The following is a 22,053-nucleotide window of genomic DNA, read 5'->3' as shown; positions in this document are numbered from 1 at the left end:
GGCTCTTGTTACAGGATGCTATTGAAGTGTCCACATTTCAGCATTCTGAAACCTGGGAACACATCCTTCCATGACACTGTCTCTCAATCTCCCCCTCTCTGTCTATACCCCAAACCCCTCCCATGTGATGATATTAAACTGATTCCCCCACTATCTCTCTCTGGCAGTGAGGTTCATACGCACAGCACCCCCTTGTCATGGCAACAATGGAGATATGGAGCTGTAAATGGGTGGGAGCTGTACATCCTGTCAGTTCCAGAACAGGCTGCAAGTTTCCCCAAACTGGGCAGGGATCTCACACAGTGTTACTGAGGAATGCACTGGGGTGGGGTACAGAGCTCTACATGCTGGGAGGGTAACTGCTCCTGGGTTACAGATCAATGTACTGGGGTGGTGTACACAGTCCTACATGCTGGGAGGGTAACTGCTCCTGGGTTACAGATCAATGCACTGGGGTGGGGTACACAGTCCTACATGCTGGGAGGGTAACTGCTCCTGGTTTACAGATCAATGTACTGGGGTGGTGTACACAGTCCTACATGCTGGGAGGGTAACTGCTCCTGGTTTACAGATCAATGCAATTGGGGTGGGGTACACAGTCCTACATGCTGGGAGGGTATCTGCTCCTGGGTTACAGATCAATACACTGGTGTGGTGTACACAGTCCTACATGCTGGGAGGGTAACTGCTCCTGGTTTACAGATCAATGCAATTGGGGTGGGGTACACAGTCCTACATGCTGAGAGGGTAACTGCTCCAGGGTTACAGATCAATGCACTGGGGTGGTGTACACAGTCCTACATGCTGGGAGGGTAACTGCGCCTCGTTTGCAAATTAATTCACGGGTGATCAATGCACAGGTCGCTGAGCTGGTCAGACTATCTAGTTGAGGTTTATAGATAATACAATGATGTGGTCTGTGCAGCTCCCCGTTCTGGACAGATATCTAGTCTGGGTTTATAGATCAATGCACTGCTGTGGTCTGCACAGTGCTCCACTCTGGACAGATCGCTGGATTGTATTGACCAGTACAATGGATGAATCTGGACAGATTGCTGGGTTGTACTGAGCAGTACACTGGCCTGGTCTACAGCGTGTTCAACGGTGAACAGATATCTCCACTGGGTTTATGGTGTCTAGGCTGGTCTGTGAGGTGGATTGAGAATGTGGTAAATCGAACCATTTCAGCTGATCTGGCAATGCCTTTAGTTCCCATTCCTGTGATTGGACTCTCCGTCTCTCACTCCATGAATGTTACAGTGTGCCCAGGCACGTAACATCATGTTAGTGGGGTGGGTCGGGGGAACAGGTCAAGGAGTTCCTCGGAACGTTCTATCCTCAACATTCTATAACAGACATTCCCTGGAGGTTCAGAGTGGTTTATATACAGAATAACAGATATCCTGGAGTGAGTTACACTCTGGAATCTAATTGAGGGGTTCAGAATGGTTTATATACAGAATAACAGATATCCTGGAGTGAGTTAAAGTCTGGAATCAAATTGAGGGGTTCAGAATGGTTTATATACAGAAAAACAGATATCCTGGATTGAATTTCAGTCTGGAATCTAATTGAGGGGTCAGAGTGGTTAAAATACAGACGAACAGACAGTCCAGAGCGAGTTACAGCCTGGAATCTAATTGAGGGGTTCAGAGTGGCTTATATACAGAATAACAGATAGCCCGGAGTGAGATAAAGCCTGGAATCTAATTGAGGGGTTCAGAGTGGTTTATATACAGAAAAACAGATATCCTGGATTGAATTTCAGTCTGGATCTAATTGAGGCCTTCAGAGTGGTATATATACAGAATAACAGATATCCTGGAGTGAGTTGCACTCTGGAATCTAATTGAGGGGTTCAGAGTGGTTTATATACAGAATAACAGATATCCTGGAGTGAGTTACAGTCTGGATCTAATTGAGGGGTTCAGCGTGGTTAATATACAGACTAACAGATAGTCCAAGAGCGAGTTACAGCCTGGAATCTAATTGAGGGGTTCAGAGTGGTTTATATACAGAATAACAGATAGCCCGGAGTGAGATAAAGCCTGGAATCTAATTGAGGGGTTCAGAGTGGTTTATATACAGATTAACAGATATCCCGGAGTGAATTACAGCCTGGATCTAATTCAGGGGTTCAGAGTGGTTTATATACAGAATAACAGATATCCCGGAGTGAGTTACACCTGGAATCTAATTGAGGGGTTCAGAGTGGTTTATATACAGAATAACAGATATCCCGGGATGAGTTACAGCCTGGAATCTAATTGAGGGGTTCAGAGTGGTTTATATACAGAATAACAGATATCCTGGAGTGAGTTACAGCCTGGATCAAATTGAGGCATTCAGAGTGGTTAATATACAGAATAACAGATATTCCAGAGTGAGTTACGGCCTGGAATCTAATAGAGGGGTTTAGAGTGGTTTATATACAGAATAACAGATACACTGGAGTGAGTTACAGCCAGGAATCTAATTGAGGGGTTCAGAGTGGTTTATATACAGATTAACAGATATCCCGGAGTGAGTTACAGCCTGGAATCTAATTTAGGGGTTCAGAGTGGTTAATATACAGAATAACAGATAGTCCAGAGCGAGTTACAGCCTGGAATCTAATTGAGGGGTTCAGAGTGGTTTATATACAGAATAACAGATAGCCCGGAGTGAGTTGCAGCCTGGAATCTAATTGAGGGGTTCCGAGTGGTTTATACACAGAATAACAGATATCCCGGAGTGAGTTACAGTCTGGAATCTAATTGAGGGGTTCAGAGTGGTTTATATACAGAATAATAGTTGTCCCGGAGTGAGTTACAGCCTGGAATCTAATTAAGGGGTTCAGGGTGGTTTATATACAGAACAACAGATATCCTGGAGTGAGTTACAGCCTGGAATCTAATTGAGGGGTCCAGGGTGGTTTATACACAGAATAACAAATATCCCGAAGTGGGTTACAGCCTGGAATCTAATTGCGGGGTTCAGAGTGGTTTATATACAGAATAACAGATAGCCTGGAGTGAGTTACAGCCTGGAATCTAATTGAGAGGTTCAGAGTGGTTTATATACAGAATAACAGATATCCCGGAGTCAGTTACAGCCTGGAATCTAATTGAGAGGTTCAGAGTGGTTTATATACAGAATAACAGATATCCTGGAGTGAATTTCAGTCTGGATCGAATTGAGGCATTCAGAGTGGTTAATATACAGAATACCAGATAGTCGAGAGTGAGTTACAGCCTGGAATCTAATTGTGGGGTTCAGAGTGGTTTATATACAGAATAACAGATATCCCGGAGTGAGTAACAGCCTGGAATCTAATTGAGGGGTTCAGAGTGGTTCATATACAGATTAACAGATATCCCGGAGTGAGTTACAGCCTGGAATCTAATTGAGGGGTTCAGAGTGGTTTATATACAGAATAACAGATATCCCGGAGTGAGTTACTGCCTGGAATCTAATTGAGGGGTTCAGAGTGGTTTATATACAGAATAATAGATATCCTGGAGTGAGTTACACTCTGGATCTAATTGAGGCATTAAGAGAGGTTAATTTACAGAATAACAGATAATCCAGATCGAGTTCCAGCCTGGAATCTAATTGAGGGGTTCAGAGTGGTATATATACAGAATAACAGATAGCCCAGTCTGAGTTACGGCCTGGAATCTAATTGAGGGGTTCAGAGTGGTTTATATACAGAATAACACATAGCCCAGACTGAGTTACGGTCTGGAATCGAATAGAGGTGTTTAGAGTGGTTTATATACAGAATAACAGATATCCCGGAGTGAGTTACAGCCTGGAATCTAATTGAGGGGTTCAGAGTGGTTTATATACAGATTAACAGATATCCCGCAGTGAGTTACAGCCTGGAATGTAATTGAGGGGTTCAGAGTGGTTTATGTATTGAATAACAGATAGCCCGGAGTGAGTTCCAGCCTGGAATCTAATTGAGGGGTTCAGAGTGGTTTATATACAGAATAACAGATAGCCCGTCGTGAGTTACAAACTGGAATCTAATTGAGGGGTTCAGAGTGGTTTATACACAGAATAACAGATATCCCGGAGTGAGTTACAGCCTGGAATGTAATTGTGGGGTTCCGAGTGGTTTATACACAGAATAATAGATATCCCGGAGTGAGTTACAGTCTGGAATCTAATTTAGGCGTTCAGAGAGGTTTATATACAGAATAATAGATGTCCCGGAGTGAGTTACAGCCTGGAATCTAATTGAGGGGTTCAGGGTGGTTTATTTACCGAATAACAGATATCCTGGAGTGAGTTACAGCCTGGAATCTAATTGAGGGGTCCAGGGTGGTTTATATACAGAATAACAAATATCCCGACGTGGGTTACAGCCTGGAATCTAATTGAGGGGTTCAGAGTGGTTTATATACAGAATAACAGACAGCCTGGAATGAATTTCAGTCTGGATCTAATTCAGGCCTTCAGAGTGGTTTTTATACAGAATAACAGATATCCTGGAATGAATTTCAGTCGGGATCTAATTGAGGCCTTCAGAGTGGTTAATATACAGAATAACAGATAGTCGAGAGTGAGTTACAGCCTGGAATCTAATTGCGGGGTTCAGAGTGGTTTATATACAGAATAACAGATATCCCGGAGTGAGTTACAGCCTGGAACCGAATTGAGGGGTTCAGAGTGGTTTATATACAGATTAACAGATATCCCGGAGTGGGTTACAGCCTGGAATCTAATTGAGGGGTTCAGAGTGGTTTATATACAGAATAACAGATATCCCGGAGTGAGTTACTGCCTGGAATCTAATTGCGGGGTTCAGAGTGGTTTATATACAGAATAACAGATATCCTGGAGTGAGTTACAGTCTCGATCTAATTGAGGCCTTCAGAGAGGTTAATTTACAGAATAACAGATAATCCAGAGCGAGTTGCAGCCTGGAATCTAATTGAGGGGTTCAGAGTGGTTTATATACAGAATAACACGTAGCCCAGACTGAGTTACGGCCTGGAATCTAATTGCGGGATTCAGAGTGGTTTATATACAGAATAACAGATAGCCCGGAGTGAGTTGCAGCCTGGAATCTAATTGAGGGGTTCAGAGTGGTTTATATACAGAATAACAAATATCCCGAAGTGGGTGACAGCCTGGAATCTAATTGAGGGGTTCAGAGTGGTTTATATACAGAATAACAGATAGCCCGGAGTGAGTTGCCGCCTGGAATCTAATTGAGGGGTTCAGAGTGGTTTATATACAGATCAACATATATCCCGGAGTGAGTTACAGCCTGGAATGTGATTGCGGGGTTCCGAGTGGTTTATACACAGAATAACAGATATCCCGGTGTGAGTTACAGTCTGGAATCTAATTGAGGGTTTCAGAGTGGTTTATATACAGAATAATAGTTGTCCCGGTGTGAGTTACAGCCTGGAATCTAATTAAGGGGTTCAGGGTGGTTTATATACAGAATAACAGATATCCTGGAGTGAGTTACAATCTGGAATCTAATTGAGGGGTTCAGAGTTTTTTACATACTGAATAATAGATATCCCGGCGTGAGTTACAGCCTGGAATCTAATTGAGAGGTTGAGAGTGGTTTATATACAGAATGACAGATATCCTGGAGTGAATTACAGTCTGGATCTAATTGAGGCCTTCAGAATGGTTAATATAAAGAATAACAGATAGTCCAGAGCGAGTTACAGCCTGGAATCTAATTGCAGGGTTCAGAGTGGTTTATATACAGATTAACAGATATCCCGGAGTGAGTTCCAGCCTGGAATCTAATTGAGGGGTTCAGAGTGGTTTATATACAGAATAACAGATATTCCGGAGTGAGTTACAGCCTGGAATCTAATTGAGGGGTTCAGAGTGATTTATATATTAAATAACAGATATCCCGGAGTGAGTTACAGCCTGGAATCGAATTGAGGGGTTCAGAGTGGTTTATATACAGAATAACAGATAGCCCAGTCTGAGTTACGGCCTGGAATCTAATAGAGGGGTTTAGAGTGGTTTATATACAGAATAACAGATACACTGGAGTGAGTTACAGCCAGGAATCTAATTGAGGGGTTCAGAGTGGTTTATATACAGATTAACAGATATCCCGGAGTGAGTTACAGCCTGGAATCTAATTTAGGGGTTCAGAGTGGTTAATATACAGAATAACAGATAGTCCAGAGCGAGTTACAGCCTGGAATCTAATTGAGGGGTTCAGAGTGGTTTATATACAGAATAACAGATAGCCCGGAGTGAGTTGCAGCCTGGAATCTAATTGAGGGGTTCCGAGTGGTTTATACACAGAATAACAGATATCCCGGAGTGAGTTACAGTCTGGAATCTAATTGAGGGGTTCAGAGTGGTTTATATACAGAATAATAGTTGTCCCGGAGTGAGTTACAGCCTGGAATCTAATTAAGGTGTTCAGGGTGGTTAATATACAGAACAACAGATATCCTGGAGTGAGTTACAGCCTGGAATCTAATTGCGGTGTTCAGGGTGGTTTATTTACCGAATAACAGATATCCTGGAGTGAGTTACAGCCTGGAATCTAATTGAGGGGTCCAGGGTGGTTTATACACAGAATAACAAATATCCCGAAGTGGGTGACAGCCTGGAATCTAATTGAGGGGTTCAGAGTGGTTTATATACAGAATAACAGATAGCCTGGAGTGAGTTACAGCCTGGAATCTAATTGAGAGGTTCAGAGTGGTTTATATACAGAATAACAGATATCCTGGAGTGAATTTCAGTCTGGATCGAATTGAGGCATTCAGAGTGGTTAATATACAGAATACCAGATAGTCGAGAGTGAGTTACAGCCTGGAATCTAATTGTGGGTTTCAGAGTGGTTTATATACAGAATAACAGATATCCCGGAGTGAGTAACAGCCTGGAATCTAATTGAGGGGTTCAGAGTGGTTTACATACAGATTAACAGATATCCCGGAGTGAGTTACAGCCTGGAATCTAATTGAGGGTTTCAGAGTGGTTTATATACAGAATAACAGATATCCTGGATTGAGTTACAGTCTGGATCTAATTGAGGCATTCAGAGAGGTTAATTTATAGAATAACAGATAATCCAGAGCGAGTTTCAGCCTGGAATCTAATTGAGGGGTTCAGAGTGGTTTATATACAGAATAACAGATAGCCCAGTCTGAGTTACGGCCTGGAATCTAATTGAGGGGTTCAGAGTGGTTTATATACAGAATAACACATAGCCCAGACTGAGTTATGGCCTGGAATCTAATAGAGGTGTTTAGAGTGGTTTATATACAGAATAACAGATAGCCCAGGGTGGGTTACAGCCTGGAATCTAATAGAGGGGTTCAGAGTGGTTAATATACAGAATAACAGATATCCCGGAGTGAGTTACAGTCTGGATCTAATAGAGGGGTTCAGAGTGGTTAATATACAGAATAACAGATATCCCGGAGTGAGTTACAGTCTGGAATCTAATTGAGGGGTTGAGAGTGTTTAATATACAGAATGACAGATATCCTGGAGTGAATTACAGTCTGGATCTAATTGAGGCCTTCAGAATGGATAATATAAAGAATAACAGATAGTCCAGAGCGAGTTACAGTCTGGAATCTAATTGCGGGGTTCAGAGTGGTTTATATACAGAATAACAGATATCCCGGAGTGAGTTACAGCCTGGAATCTAATTGAGGGGTTCAGAGTGGTTTATATACAGATTAACAGATATCCCGCAGTGAGTTACAGCCTGGAATGTAATTGAGGGGTTCAGAGTGGTTTATGTATAGAATAACAGATAGCCCGTCGTGAGTTACAGACTGGAATCTAATTGAGGGGTTCAGAGTGGTTTATACACAGAATAACAAATATCCCGGAGTGAGTTACAGCCTGAAATGTAATTGTGGGGTTCCGAGTGGTTTATACACAGAATAATAGATATCCCGGAGTGAGTGACAGTCTGGAATCTAATTTAGGGGTTCAGAGAGGTTTTTATACAGAATAATAGATGTCCCGGAGTGAGTTACTGCCTGGAATCTAATTGAGGGGTTCAGGGTGGTTTATATACCGAATAACAGATATCCTGGAGTGAGTTACAGCCTGGAATCTAATTGAGGGGTTCAGAGTGGTTTATACACAGAATAACAAATATCCCGAAGTGGGTTACAGCCTGGAATCTAATTGAGGGGTTCAGAGTGGTTTATATACAGAATAACAGATAGCCTGGAGTGAGTTACAGCCTGGAATCTAATTGAGAGGTTCAGAGTGGTTTATATACAGAATAACAGATAGCCTGGAATGAATTTCAGTCTGGATCTAATTGAGGCCTTCAGAGTGGTTTATATACAGAATAACAGATATCCTGGAATGAATTTCAGTCGGGATCGAATTTAGGCCTTCAGAGTGGTTAATATACAGAATAACAGATAGTCGAGAGTGAGTTACAGCCTGGAATATAATTGCGGGGTTCAGAGTGGTTTATATACAGATTAACAGATACCCCGGAGTGGGTTACAGCCTGGAATCTAATTGAGGGGTTCAGAGTGTTTTATATACAGAATAACAGATATCCCGGAGTGAGTTACTGCCTGGAATCTAATTGAGGGGTTCAGAGTGGTTTATATACAGATTAACAGATATCCCGGAGTGGGTTACAGCCTGGAATCTAATTGAGGGGTTCAAAGTGTTTTATATACAGAATAACAGATATCCCGGAGTGAGTTACTGCCTGGAATCTAATTGAGGGGTTCAGAGTGGTTTATATACAGAATAACAGATATCCTGGAGTGAGTTACAGTCTGGATCTAATTGAGGCCTTCAGAGAGGTTAATTTACAGAATAACAGATAATCCAGAGCGAGTTGCAGCCTGGAATCTAATTGAGGGGTTCAGAGTGTTTTATATACAGCATAACACATAGCCCAGACTGAGTTACGGCCTGGAATCTAATTGAGGGGTTCAAAGTGGTTTATATACAGAACAACACATAGCCCAGACTGAGTTACGGCCTGGAATCTAATAGAGGGGTTCAGAGTGGTTTATATACAGAATAACAGATAGCCCAGGGTGGGTTACCGCCTGGAATCTAATTGAGGGGTTCAGAGTGGTTAATATACAAAATACCAGAAAGCCCAGACTGAGTTACAGCCTGGAATCTAATTGAGTGGTTCAGGGTGGTTTATACACAGAATAACAGATATCCCGCAGTGAGTTACAGCCTGTAATCTAATTGCGGGATTCAGAGTGGTTTATATACAGAATAACAGATATCCCGGAGTGAGTTACAGTCTGGAATCTAATTGAGGGGTTCAGAGTTTTTTATATACTGAATAATAGATATCCCGGAGTGAGTTACAGCCTGGAATCTAATTGAGAGGTTGAGAGTGGTTTATATACAGAATGACAGATAGCCCGGAATGAGTTACAGCCTGGATCAAATTGAGGGGTTCAGAGTGGTTTATATACAGAATAACAGATATCCTGGTGTGAGTGACAGTCTGGATCTAATTGAGGCCTTCAGAGTGGTCAATATGCAAAATAACAGATAGTCCAGAGCGAGTTACAGCCTGGAATCTAATTGAGGGGTTCAGAGTGGTTTATATACAGAACAACACATAGCCCAGACTGAGTCACGGCCTGGAATCTAATAGGGGTTTAGAGTGGTTTATATACAGAATAACAGATAGCCCAGGGTGAGTTATTGCCTGGAATCGAATTGAGTGGTTCAGGGTGGTTTATACACAGAATAACAGATATCCTGGAGTGAGTTACAGCTTGGAATCTAATTGAGGGGTTCAGAGTGGTTTCTATACAAAATAACAGATAATCTAGACCGAGTTACAGCCTGGAATCTAATTGAGGGGTTCAGAGTGGTTTATATACAGATTAACACATACCCAGACTGAGTTACGGCCTGGAATCTAATAGAGGGTTTTAGAGTGGTTTATATACAGAATAACAGATAGCCTGGAGTGAGTTACAGCCTGGAATCTAATTCAGAGTTTCAGAGTGGTTTATATACAAAATAACAGATATCCTGGTGTGAATTACAGTCTGGATCTAATTGAGGCCTTCAGAGTGGTTTATATACAGAATAACAGATAGCCCGGAGCGAGTTACAGCCTGGAATCTAATTGAGGGTTTCAGAGTGGTTTATATATGGAATAACAGATATCCTGGAGTGAGTTACAGTCTGGATCTAATTGAGGCCTTCAGAGTGGTTAATATGCAGAATAACAGATAGTCCAGAGCGAGTTACAGCCTGGAATCTAATTGAGGGGTTCAGAGTGGTTTATATACAGAACAACACATAGCCCAGACTGAGTTACGGCCTGGAATCTAATAGAGGGGTTCAAAGTGGTTTATATACAGAACAACACATAGCCCAGACTGAGTTACGGCCTGGAATCTACAGAGGGGTTCAGAGTGTTTTATATACAGAATAACAGATATCCCGGAGTGAGTTACTGCCTGGAATCTAATTGAGGGGTTCAGAGTGGTTTATATACAGAATAACAGATATCCTGGAGTGAGTTACAGTCTGGATCTAATTGAGGCCTTCAGAGAGGTTAATTTACAGAATAACAGATAATCCAGAGCGAGTTGCAGCCTGGAATCTAATTGAGGGGTTCAGAGTGTTTTATATACAGCATAACACATAGCCCAGACTGAGTTACGGCCTGGAATCTAATTGAGGGGTTCAAAGTGGTTTATATACAGAACAACACATAGCCCAGACTGAGTTACGGCCTGGAATCTAATAGAGGGGTTCAGAGTGGTTTATATACAGAATAACAGATAGCCCAGGGTGGGTTACCGCCTGGAATCTAATTGAGGGGTTCAGAGTGGTTAATATACAAAATACCAGAAAGCCCAGACTGAGTTACAGCCTGGAATCTAATTGAGTGGTTCAGGGTGGTTTATACACAGAATAACAGATATCCCGCAGTGAGTTACAGCCTGTAATCTAATTGCGGGATTCAGAGTGGTTTATATACAGAATAACAGATATCCCGGAGTGAGTTACAGCCTGGAATCTAATTGAGAGGTTGAGAGTGGTTTATATACAGAATGACAGATAGCCCGGAATGAGTTACAGCCTGGATCAAATTGAGGGGTTCAGAGTGGTTTATATACAGAATAACAGATATCCTGGTGTGAGTGACAGTCTGGATCTAATTGAGGCCGTCAGAGTGGTCAATATGCAAAATAACAGATAGTCCAGAGCGAGTTACAGCCTGGAATCTACTTGAGGGGTTCAGAGTGGTTTATATACAGAACAACACATAGCCCAGACTGAGTCACGGCCTGGAATCTAATAGGGGTTTAGAGTGGTTTATATACAGAATAACAGATAGCCCAGGGTGAGTTATTGCCTGGAATCGAATTGAGTGGTTCAGGGTGGTTTATACACAGAATAACAGATATCCTGGAGTGAGTTACAGCTAGGAATCTAATTGAGGGGTTCAGAGTGGTTTCTATACAAAATAACAGATAATCCAGACCGAGTTACAGCCTGAAATCTAATTGAGGGGTTCAGAGTGGTTTATATACAGACTAACACATACCCAGACTGAGTTACGGCCTGGAATCTAATAGAGGGTTTTAGAGTGGTTTATATACAGAATAACAGATAGCCTGGAGTGAGTTACAGCCTGGAATCTAATTCAGAGTTTCAGAGTGGTTTATATACAAAATAACAGATATCCTGGTGTGAATTACAGTCTGGATCTAATTGAGGCCTTCAGAGTGGTTTATATACAGAATAACAGATAGCCCGGAGTGAGTTACAGCCTGGAATCTAATTGAGGGGTTCAGAGTGGTTTATATACAGAATAACAGATATCCTGGAGTGAGTTACAGTCTGGATCTAATTGAGGCCTTCAGAGTGGTTAATATGCAGAATAACAGATAGTCCAGAGCGAGTTACAGCCTGGAATCTAATTGAGGGGTTCAGAGTGGTTTATATACAGAACAACACATAGCCCAGACTGAGTTACGGCCTGGAATCTAATAGAGGGGTTTCGAGTGGTTTATATACAGCATAACAGATAGCCCAGGGTGGGTTACCGCCAGGAATCTAATTGAGAGTTTCAGAGTGGTCTATATACTGAATAACAGATATCCCGGAGTGAGTTACAGCCTTGAATCTAATTGCGGGGTTCAGGGTGGTTTATACACAGAATAACAGATATCCCGGAGTGAGTTACAGCCTGGAATCTAATTGAGGGGTTCAGAGTGGTTTATATACAGATTAACAGATATCCCGGAGTGAGTTCCAGCCTGGAATCTAATTGAGGGGTTCAGGGTGGTTTATACACAGAGTAACAGATATCCCGGAGTGAGTTACAGCCTGGAATCTAATTGAGGGGTTCAGAGTGGTTTATACACAGAATAACAGATATCCCGGAGTGAGTTACAGCCTGGAATCTAATTGAGCGGTTCAGAGTGGTCTATATACTGAATAACAGATATCCCGGAGTGAGTTACAGCCTGGAATCAAATTGAGCGGTTCAGTGTGGTCTATATACTGAATAACAGATATTCCAGAGTGAGATACAGCCTGGAATCTAATTGAGGAGTTCAGGGTGTTTCTTATACAGAATAACAGATAGCCCAGAGTGAGTTACAGCCTGAAATCTAATTGAGGTCTCAGAGTGGTTTATATACAGAAGAACAGATAGCCCGGAGTGAGTTACAGCCTGTAATCTAATCAAGGGGTTCAGGCTGGTTTATGTTACAGAATAACAGATATCCCGGAGTCAGTTAAAGCCTGGAATGTAATCGAGGGGTTTGGGGTGGTTTATACACAGAAAACAGATAGCCTGGAGTGAGTTAAGGCACGGAAACTAATTGAGGGGTTCAGGCTTGTTTATATACAGAATAACAGATAGCCCTGAGTGAGCTAATGCCTTGAACCTAATTGAGGAGTTCACAGTGATTTATATACAGAATAACAGATGCCACGGAATGAGATATAGCCTGGAATCTAATCGAGGGGTTCAGGGTGGTTTATATTCAGAATAACAGATGGCTCGGAGTGAGTTACAGCCTGGAATCGAATCGCGGGGTTCAGGGTGATTTATATACAGAATAACAGATAGCCCAGGGTGAGTTACAGCCTGGAATCTAATCACGGGGTTCAGAGTAGTTTATATACAGAATAACAGATAGCCTGGAGTAAGTTACAGCTTGTAATCGAATCGATGTGTTCAGGGTGGGTTCCATACAGAATAACAGATAGCCTGGAGTGAGTTACAGCCTGGATTTGAATCGAGGTGTTCAAGGTTCCTTATATACAAAATAACAGTTAGCCCAGTGTGAGTTACAGCCTGGAATCTAATCGCGGGGTTCAGGGTGGTTTATAGACACCATAACAGGCAGCCCGGAGTGAGTTACAGCTTGGAATTGAATTGAGGTGTTCAGGGTGGGTTATGTTCAGAATAACAGATAGCCTGGAGTGAGTTACAGCTTGGAATCGAATCGAGGTGTTCAGGGTGGGTTATATACAGAATAACAGATAGCCTGGAGTGAGTTGCAGATTGCATTCAAATTGAGGGTATTTTGCGATTTATCGACAGAGCAACGGGATACGAGAGGAGAGAAAGCAGAGGAGAAATTACCCACCATGGACCAACTCAACAATGAGCTGAGCCAGACAGGATTCAACTGCTTTATGTGGAGGTTTCTATGTGTTCTGAAAGATGGGAGAGAAACAGGCAGATACCCACAGTTTCTATGATGTTGCAGTCAAATATCTGAAAGAAAGGGAATCCCTAAGCAGAGACGCAGAGTTAAACTCAGTTTAAACTCTCTCCATCACACACACACACCCACACATAGAAACTGAATATAATGTGGAGAAATGTCCATGTGCAGCACAGATTTCCAAACTAACTCAGTGACAGACGAAAACCCCGTTCTCTGCCCAGTCCCCACTTCCAGACCCCGGGAGGTTTTATCCCTGACCCAGGGCATGTTTCTGACTGGATACTATTACATTGCAACATGAAGGTACTGAGTGTAACAGTTTGCTACATCCTATCATGTCATCTACCCTGCTGTCAGTGTTTTGTGAATTATATTGAAAACATTGGCAGGTGCAACAGAATATTCTGGAAGGTGATTTGCAGTAAGAATAGAAAAAGCTGAATGTTTCTGTGTAAAATGATGAGAAATTGTGAAGCAGTATTGTTCAGATGCTACAGCTGATCATGTACGTAAACATCAGTAAGTTAACATGATGGTAGTGCCAGCAGATTGGAGGACCAGTGATACATTGATCATTATTAAGATTAGATTGTGTTGGGAACATGAGCTTAACATGACAGGAAGTGGAATCAAATCAATGGGTTCAGGGTGGTTAATATACAGAATAACAGATAGCCCAGAGTGAGTTACAGCATGGAATCGAATTGAGGGGTTCAGGCTTGTTTATATATAGATTAACAGATAGTCCTGAGTGAGCAAATGCCTGGAACCTAATCGAGGAGTTCAGAGTGGTTTATATACAGAATAACAGATAGTCCGGAGTGAGTTACAGCCTGGAATCTAATTGAGGGGTTCAGAGAGGTTTATATACAGAAAAACAGATATCCCGGATTGAGTTAAAGCCTGGAATTTAATCGAGGGGATCGGGGTGGTTTATATACAGAAATAGATACCCTGGAGTGAGTTAAGGCATGGAATCTAATTGAGGGGTTCAGGCTTGTTTATATACAGAATAACAGATAGCCCTGAGTGAGTTACAGCCTGGAATCTAATCAAGGGGTTCAGTGTGGTTTATGGACAGAATGTAATGAGTCACAAAATCGCGGAGTCATACACTCCTAGGGATGTACAGCATGGAAACACACCCTTTGGTCCAACCCGTCTATGCCGACCAGATATCCTAACCTACTCTAGTCTCTTTTTCAAGCACTTGGCCCATCTCCCTCCAAACCTTTCCCATTCACATACCCACCGAGCTGAATTTTAAATGTTGCAATTGTACTACCCTCCACCACTTCCTCTGACAGTTCATTCCATTCATGGACCACCCTCTGAGTGAACAAGTTGCCCCTTAGGTCTCTTCCTTATCTTTCCCCTCTCACACTAAACCTCTGCCCTCTAGTTCTAGACTCCCCTACAGCGAGGAAAAGACTTTGTCTATTTTTCCTATCCATGCCCGTCTTGATTTTATAAACCTCGATAAAGTCACCCCTCAGCCTCTGATGCTCCAGGGAAAACAGCCTCAGCTTATTCAGCCTCTCCCCGTGGCTCAAATCCTCTGGTTTATGTTACAGAATAACAGATATCCCGGAGTGAGTTACAGCCTGGAATCTAATTGAGGGGTTCAGAGTGGTTTATATACACAATAACAGATATCCCGGAGTGAGTTACAGTCTGGAATCTATTGAGGGGTTCAGGGTGGTTTATATACAGAATAACAGATAGTCCAGAGTGACTTACAGCCTGGAATCTAATTGAGGGGTTCAGAGTGGTTTATGTGCAGATTAACAGATAGTCCAGAGTGACTTACAGCCTGGAATCTAATTGAGGGGTTCAGGGTGGTTTATATAAAGAATAACAGATATCCCGGAGTGAGTTACAGCCTGGAATCTAATTGAGGTGTTCAGAGTGGTTTATGTACAGAATAACAGATAGCCCAGAGTGAGTTACAGCCTGGAATCTAATTGAGGGTTTAGGGTGGATAATATACAGAATAACAGATATCCCGGAGTGGGTTACACCCAGGAATCTAATTGAGAGCTTCAGACTGGTTTCTATCCAGAATAACAGATAGCCCAGCGTGAATTACAGCCTGGAATCAAATTGAGGGGTTAAGAGTGGTTTATATACAGAATAACAGATAGCGCGGAGTGAGTTACAGACTGGAATCTAATTGAGGGGATCAGAGTGGTTTATGTACAGCATTACAGATATCCCGGAGTGAGTTACAGTCTGGAAACTAATTGAGGCCTTCAGAGTGGTTTATACACAGAATAACAGATAGCCTGGAGTGAGTTACAGCCTAAAATCTAATTGAGGGTTTCAGATTGGTTTATATACAGAATAACAAATAGCCCAGGGTGAGTTACAGCCTGGAATCTAATTGAGGGGTTCTGAATCGTTAATATACAGAATAATAGATCGCCCAGAGTGTGTAACTGCCTGGAATCTAATTGAGGGGTTCAGTGTGGTTTATATACAGAATAACAGATTCCCCGGAGTGAGATCCAGCCTGGAATCTAATTGAGGGGTTCAGTGTGGTTTATATACAGAATAACAAATAGCCCGGAATGAGTTCCAGTTTGGAATCTAATTGAGGGGTTCAGAGTGGTTTATATACAGAATAACAGATAACCCAGGGTGAGTTACAGACTGGAATATAATTGAGGGTTTCAGAGTCGTTTATATACAGAATAACAGATAGCCCAGAGTGAGTTACAGTCTGGAAACTTATTGAGGGGTTCAGAGTGGTTTATATACAGAATAACAGATAGCCCAGAGTGAGTTACAGCCTGGAATCTAATTGAGGGGTTCTGAATCGTTAATATATAGAATAACTGATAGCCCACAGTGAGTAACTGCCTGGAATCTAATTGAGGGGTTCAGAGTGGTTTATATACAGAATAACAGATAGCCCAGGGTGAGTTACAGCCTGGAATCTAATTGAGGGGTTCTGAATCGTTCATATACAGAATAACTGAAGCCCACAGTGAGTAACTGCCTGGAATCTATTGAGGGGTTCAGAGTGGTTTATATACAGAATAACAGATAGCCCAGGGTGAGTTACAGCCTGGAATCTAATTGAGGGTTTCAGAGTGGTTTATATACAGAACAACAGATAGCCCGGGTTGAGTTACAGCCTGGAATCTAATTGAGGGGTTCAGAGCGGTTTATATAGAGAATGACATATAGCCCAGGGTGAGTTACAGCCTGGAATCTAATTGAGGGGTTCACAGTGGAGTGTATACAGAATAACAGATAGCCCAGAGTGAGTTACAGCCTGGAATCTAATTGAGGGGTTCAGAGTGGTTTATATACAGAATACCAGATAGTCCAGAGTGAGTTACAGCCTGGAATCTAATCAAGGGGTTCAGTGCGGTTTATGGACAGAATAAAAAGATAGCCCGGAGTGGTTTACAGCCTTGAATCTAGTCAATGGGTTCCCAATTTGAACCCACAGAAGGTCAGTGTGGGATTTGAGAAACCCTTCATTTTGGGATAACGCCTCTCCAGGCATTATTCTGATCCAACGCTCCAAATCTACAATTCAGTGGCTGAGCTCTTTCAGGTTTTGTATATTATGTTTCTCTCATATATCAGGAGCTTGGAAAGTAAGGCAGACCTTACTGGAATGTCACATTGTCTCTCCGCATTCACTGTAAACAGGTTCTGGGATTTACATTTTAACCACCTTCAAAGAGCTGTCTCCATTTCCTATCTCTGCTGGCATCAATGAATGGAAATGGCTTTTGACACATTGCCCCCTCTCCCTTGCTGAAAGTATTCCTGACACAAATCAGTCAGGCAGACATTTTAGATTTGTCCACAGCCACCATTTTATATCAGCAAAATGATGACATTGAGTTTATAAATAAGGAAAAGCAAGAGAGACTGGTAAAATCAATACAGTTTGAAAATATATAAAACATTGAACATGCACACAGAATCACAGACACACAGAATCACACACACAGAGATACAGACACCTTTCAGAAGCTGTCTCCATTTCCTATCTTGCAAGAGAATTCATGTTATGATGATGCATTCATGCAGGACAGTAAACAGCTTTTGAGACTTTCCCCATTGTGACAGAAATTCAGTCCAATCTGAAACTTGGAGATATGTAACAGGACAGAAATGAACCAGCAGCTTTCTGTGTTCCTGCTCCCAAAGTAACATTTGACCATTTACTTTATCTTGTCTTCGGTCTAACATCCAACAAGGATCACTACACAGATCCAATAACAGATCCCCAGGAGTGATTTCCAGACTGGAATCTAATTGAGGGGTTTCGGGTTTACATACAGCATATGAGGTACCCAGGAGTGAGGGACAGACTGGAATCTAATCGAGGGGTTCGGGGTGGTTTTATACAGAATAACAGAAAGGCCAGAAAGAGTTACAGCCTGGAATCTAATTGCTGATTTCGGGGTGGATTATGTACAAAATAACAGGTAAAGCGGAGTGCGTTACAACCTGGAATCTAATTGAGGGGTTCAGAGTGGTTGATATACAGAATAACAGATATCCTGGAGTGAGTTACAGTCTGGATCTAATTGAGGCCTTCAGAGTGGTTAATATGCAGAATAACAGATAGTCCAGAGCGAGTTACAGCCTGGAATCTAATTGAGGGGTTCAGAGTGTTTTATATACAGCATAACACATAGCCCAGACTGAGTTACGGCCTGGAATCTAATTGAGGGGTTCAAAGTGGTTTATATACAGAATAACAGATAGCCCAGGGTGTGTTATTGCCTGGAATCGAATTGAGTGGTTCAGGGTGGTTTATACACAGAATAACAGATATCCTGGAGTGAGTTACAGCTTGGAATCTAATTGAGGGGTTCAGAGTGGTTTATATACAGAACAACACATAGCCCAGACTGAGTTACGGCCTGGAATCTAAAAGAGGGGTTTAGAGTGGTTTATATACAGAATAACAGATAGCCTGGAGTGAGTTACAGCCTGGAATCTAATTGAGGGGTTCAGGGTGATTCATATACAGAATAACAGATATCCTGGAGTGAGTTCAGCCTGGAATCTAATTGAGGGGTCCAGGGTGGTTTATACACAGAATAACAAATATCCCGAAGTGGGTTACAGCCTGGAATCTAATTGAGGGGTTCCGAGTGGTTTATATACAGAATAACAGATAGCCTGGAGTGAGTTACAGCCTGGAATCTAATTGAGAGGTTCAGAGTGGTTTATATACAGAATAACAGATTGCCCGGAGTGAGTTACAGTCTGGATCTAATTGAGGTCTTCAGAGTGGTGAATATACAGAATACCAGATAGTCGAGAGTGAGTTACAGCCTGGAATCTAATTGCGGGGTTCAGAGTGGTTTATACACAGAATAACAGATATCCCGGAGTGAGTTACAGCCTGGAATCTAATTGAGGGGTTCAGAGTGGTTTATATACAGAATAACAGATATCCCGGAGTGAGTTACTGCCTGGAATCCAATTGAGGGGGTCAGAGTGGTTTATATACAGAATAACAGATATCCTGGAGTGAGTTACAGTCTGGATCTAATTGAGGCCTTCAGAGAGGTTAATATACAGAACAACAGATAATCCAGAGTGAGTTACAGCCTCGAATCGAATTGAGGGGTTCAGAGTGGTTTATATACAGAATAACACAAAGCCCAGTCTCAGTGACGGCCTGGAATCTAATAGAGGGGTTTAGAGTGGTTTATATACAGAATAACAGATACACTGGAGTGAGTTACAGCCTGTAATCTAATTGAGGGGTTCAGAGTGGTTTATATACAGATTAACACATATCCCGGAGTGAGTTACAGCCTGGAATCTAATTAAGGGGTTCAGAGTGGTTCATATCCAGAATAACAGATAGTCCAGAGCGAGTTACTGCCTGGAATCTAATTGAGGGGTTCAGAGTGGTTTATATACAGATTAACAGATATCCTGGAGTGAGTTACAGCCTGGATCAAATTGAGGCCTTCAGAGTGGTTTATATACAGAATAACAGATATCCTGGAATGAATTTCAGTCGGGATCTAATTGAGGCCTTCAGAGTGGTTAATATACAGAATAACAGATAGTCGAGAGTGAGTTACAGCCTGGAATCTAATTGAGGGGTTCAGAGTGGTTTATATATAGATTAACAGATATCCCGGAGTGAGTTACAGCCTGGAATCTAATTGAGGGGTTCAGAGTGGTTTATATACAGAATAACAGATATCCCGGAGTGAGTTACTGCCTGGAATCTAATTGAGGGGTTCAGAGTGGTTTATATACAGAATAATAGATATCCTGGAGTGAGTTACACTCTGGATCTAATTGAGGCATTCAGAGAGGTTAATTTACAGAATAACAGATAATCCAGATCGAGTTCCAGCCTGGAATCTAATTGAGGGGTTCAGAGTGGTATATATACAGAATAACAGATAGCCCAGTCTGAGTTACGGCCTGGAATCTAATTGAGGGGTTCAGAGTGGTTTATATACAGAATAACACATAGCCCAGACTGAGTTACGGTCTGGAATCTAATAGAGGGATTTAGAGTGGTTTATATACAGAATAACAGATAGCCCAGGGTGGGTTACAGCCTGGAATCTAATAGAGGGGTTCAGAGTGGTTAATATACAGAATAACAGATATCCCGGAGTGAGTTACAGTCTGGAATCTAATTGAGGGGTTGAGAGTGTTTAATATACAGAATGACAGATATCCTGGAGTGAATTACAGTCTGGATCTAATTGAGGCCTTCATAATGGATAATATAATGAATAACAGATAGTCCACAGCGAGTTACAGTCTGGAATCTAATTGCGGGGTTCAGAGTGGTTTATATACAGAATAACAGATATCCCGGAGTGAGTTACAGCCTGGAATCTAATTGAGGGGTTCAGAGTGGTTTATATACAGATTAACAGATATCCCGCAGTGAGTTACAGCCTGGAATGTAATTGAGGGGTTCAGAGTGGTTTATGTATTGAATAACAGATAGCCCGGAGTGAGTTCCAGCCTGGAATCTAATTGAGGGGTTCAGAGTGGTTTATATACAGAATAACAGATAGCCCGTCGTGAGTTACAAACTGGAATCTAATTGAGGGGTTGAGAGTGGTTTATACACAGAATAACAGATATCCCGGAGTGAGTTACAGCCTGGAATGTAATTGTGGGGTTCCGAGTGGTTTATACACAGAATAATAGATATCCCGGAGTGAGTTACAGCCTGGAATCTAATTTAGGGGTTCAGGGTGGTTTATATACAGAATAATAGATGTCCCGGAGTGAGTTACAGCCTGGAATCTAATTGAGTGGTTCAGGGTTGTTTATTTACCGAATAACAGATATCCTGGAGTGAGTTACAGCCTGGAATCTAATTGAGGGGTCCAGGGTGGTTTATACACAGAATAACAAATATCCCGAAGTGGGTTACAGCCTGGAATCTAATTGAGGGGTTCAGAGTGGTTTATATACAGAATAACATACAGCCTGGAATGAATTTCAGTCTGGATCTAATTGAGGCCTTCAGAGTGGTTTATATACAGAATAACAGATATCCTGGAATGAATTTCAGTCGGGATCTAATTGAGGCCTTCAGAGTGGTTAATATACAGAATAACAGATAGTCGAGAGTGAGTTACAGCCTGGAATCTAATTGCGGGGTTCAGAGTGGTTTATATACAGAATAACAGATATCCCGGAGTGAGTTACAGCCTGGAACCGAATTGAGGGGTTCAGAGTGGTTTATATACAGATTAACAGATATCCCGGAGTGGGTTACAGCCTGGAATCTAATTGAGGGGTTCAGAGTGTTTCATATACAGAATAACAGATATCCCGGAGTGAGTTACTGCCTGGAATCTAATTGAGGGGTTCAGAGTGATTTATATACATAATAACACATATCCTGGAGTGAGTTACAGTCTGGATCTAATTGAGGCCTTCAGAGAGGTTAATTTACAGAATAACAGATAATCCAGAGCGAGTTGCAGCCTGGAATCTAATTGAGGGGTTCAGAGTGGTTTATATACAGAATAACACATAGCCCAGACTGAGTTACGGCCTGGAATCTAATTGAGGGGTTCAGAGTGGTTTATATACAGAATAACAGATAGCCCAGAGTGAGTTACAGCCTGGAATCTAATTGAGGGGTTCAGAGTCGTTTATATACAGATCAACAGATATCCCGGAGTGAGTTACAGCCTGGAATGTGATTGCGGGGTTCCGAGTGGTTTATACACAGTATAACAGATATCCCGGAGTGAGTTACAGTCTGGAATCTAATTGAGGGTTTCAGAGTGGTTTATATACAGAATAACAGATATCCTGGAGTGAGTTACAGTCTGGATCAAATTGAGGCCTTCAGAGAGGTTAATATACAGAATAATAGTTGTCCCGGAGTGAGTTACAGCCTGGA

This window comes from Chiloscyllium punctatum, chromosome 13 (genome assembly GCF_047496795.1).
Source record: "Chiloscyllium punctatum isolate Juve2018m chromosome 13, sChiPun1.3, whole genome shotgun sequence".
Classification (NCBI taxonomy): Eukaryota; Metazoa; Chordata; class Chondrichthyes; order Orectolobiformes; family Hemiscylliidae; genus Chiloscyllium; species Chiloscyllium punctatum.
Note: the sequence above shows the minus strand (reverse complement) of the source record.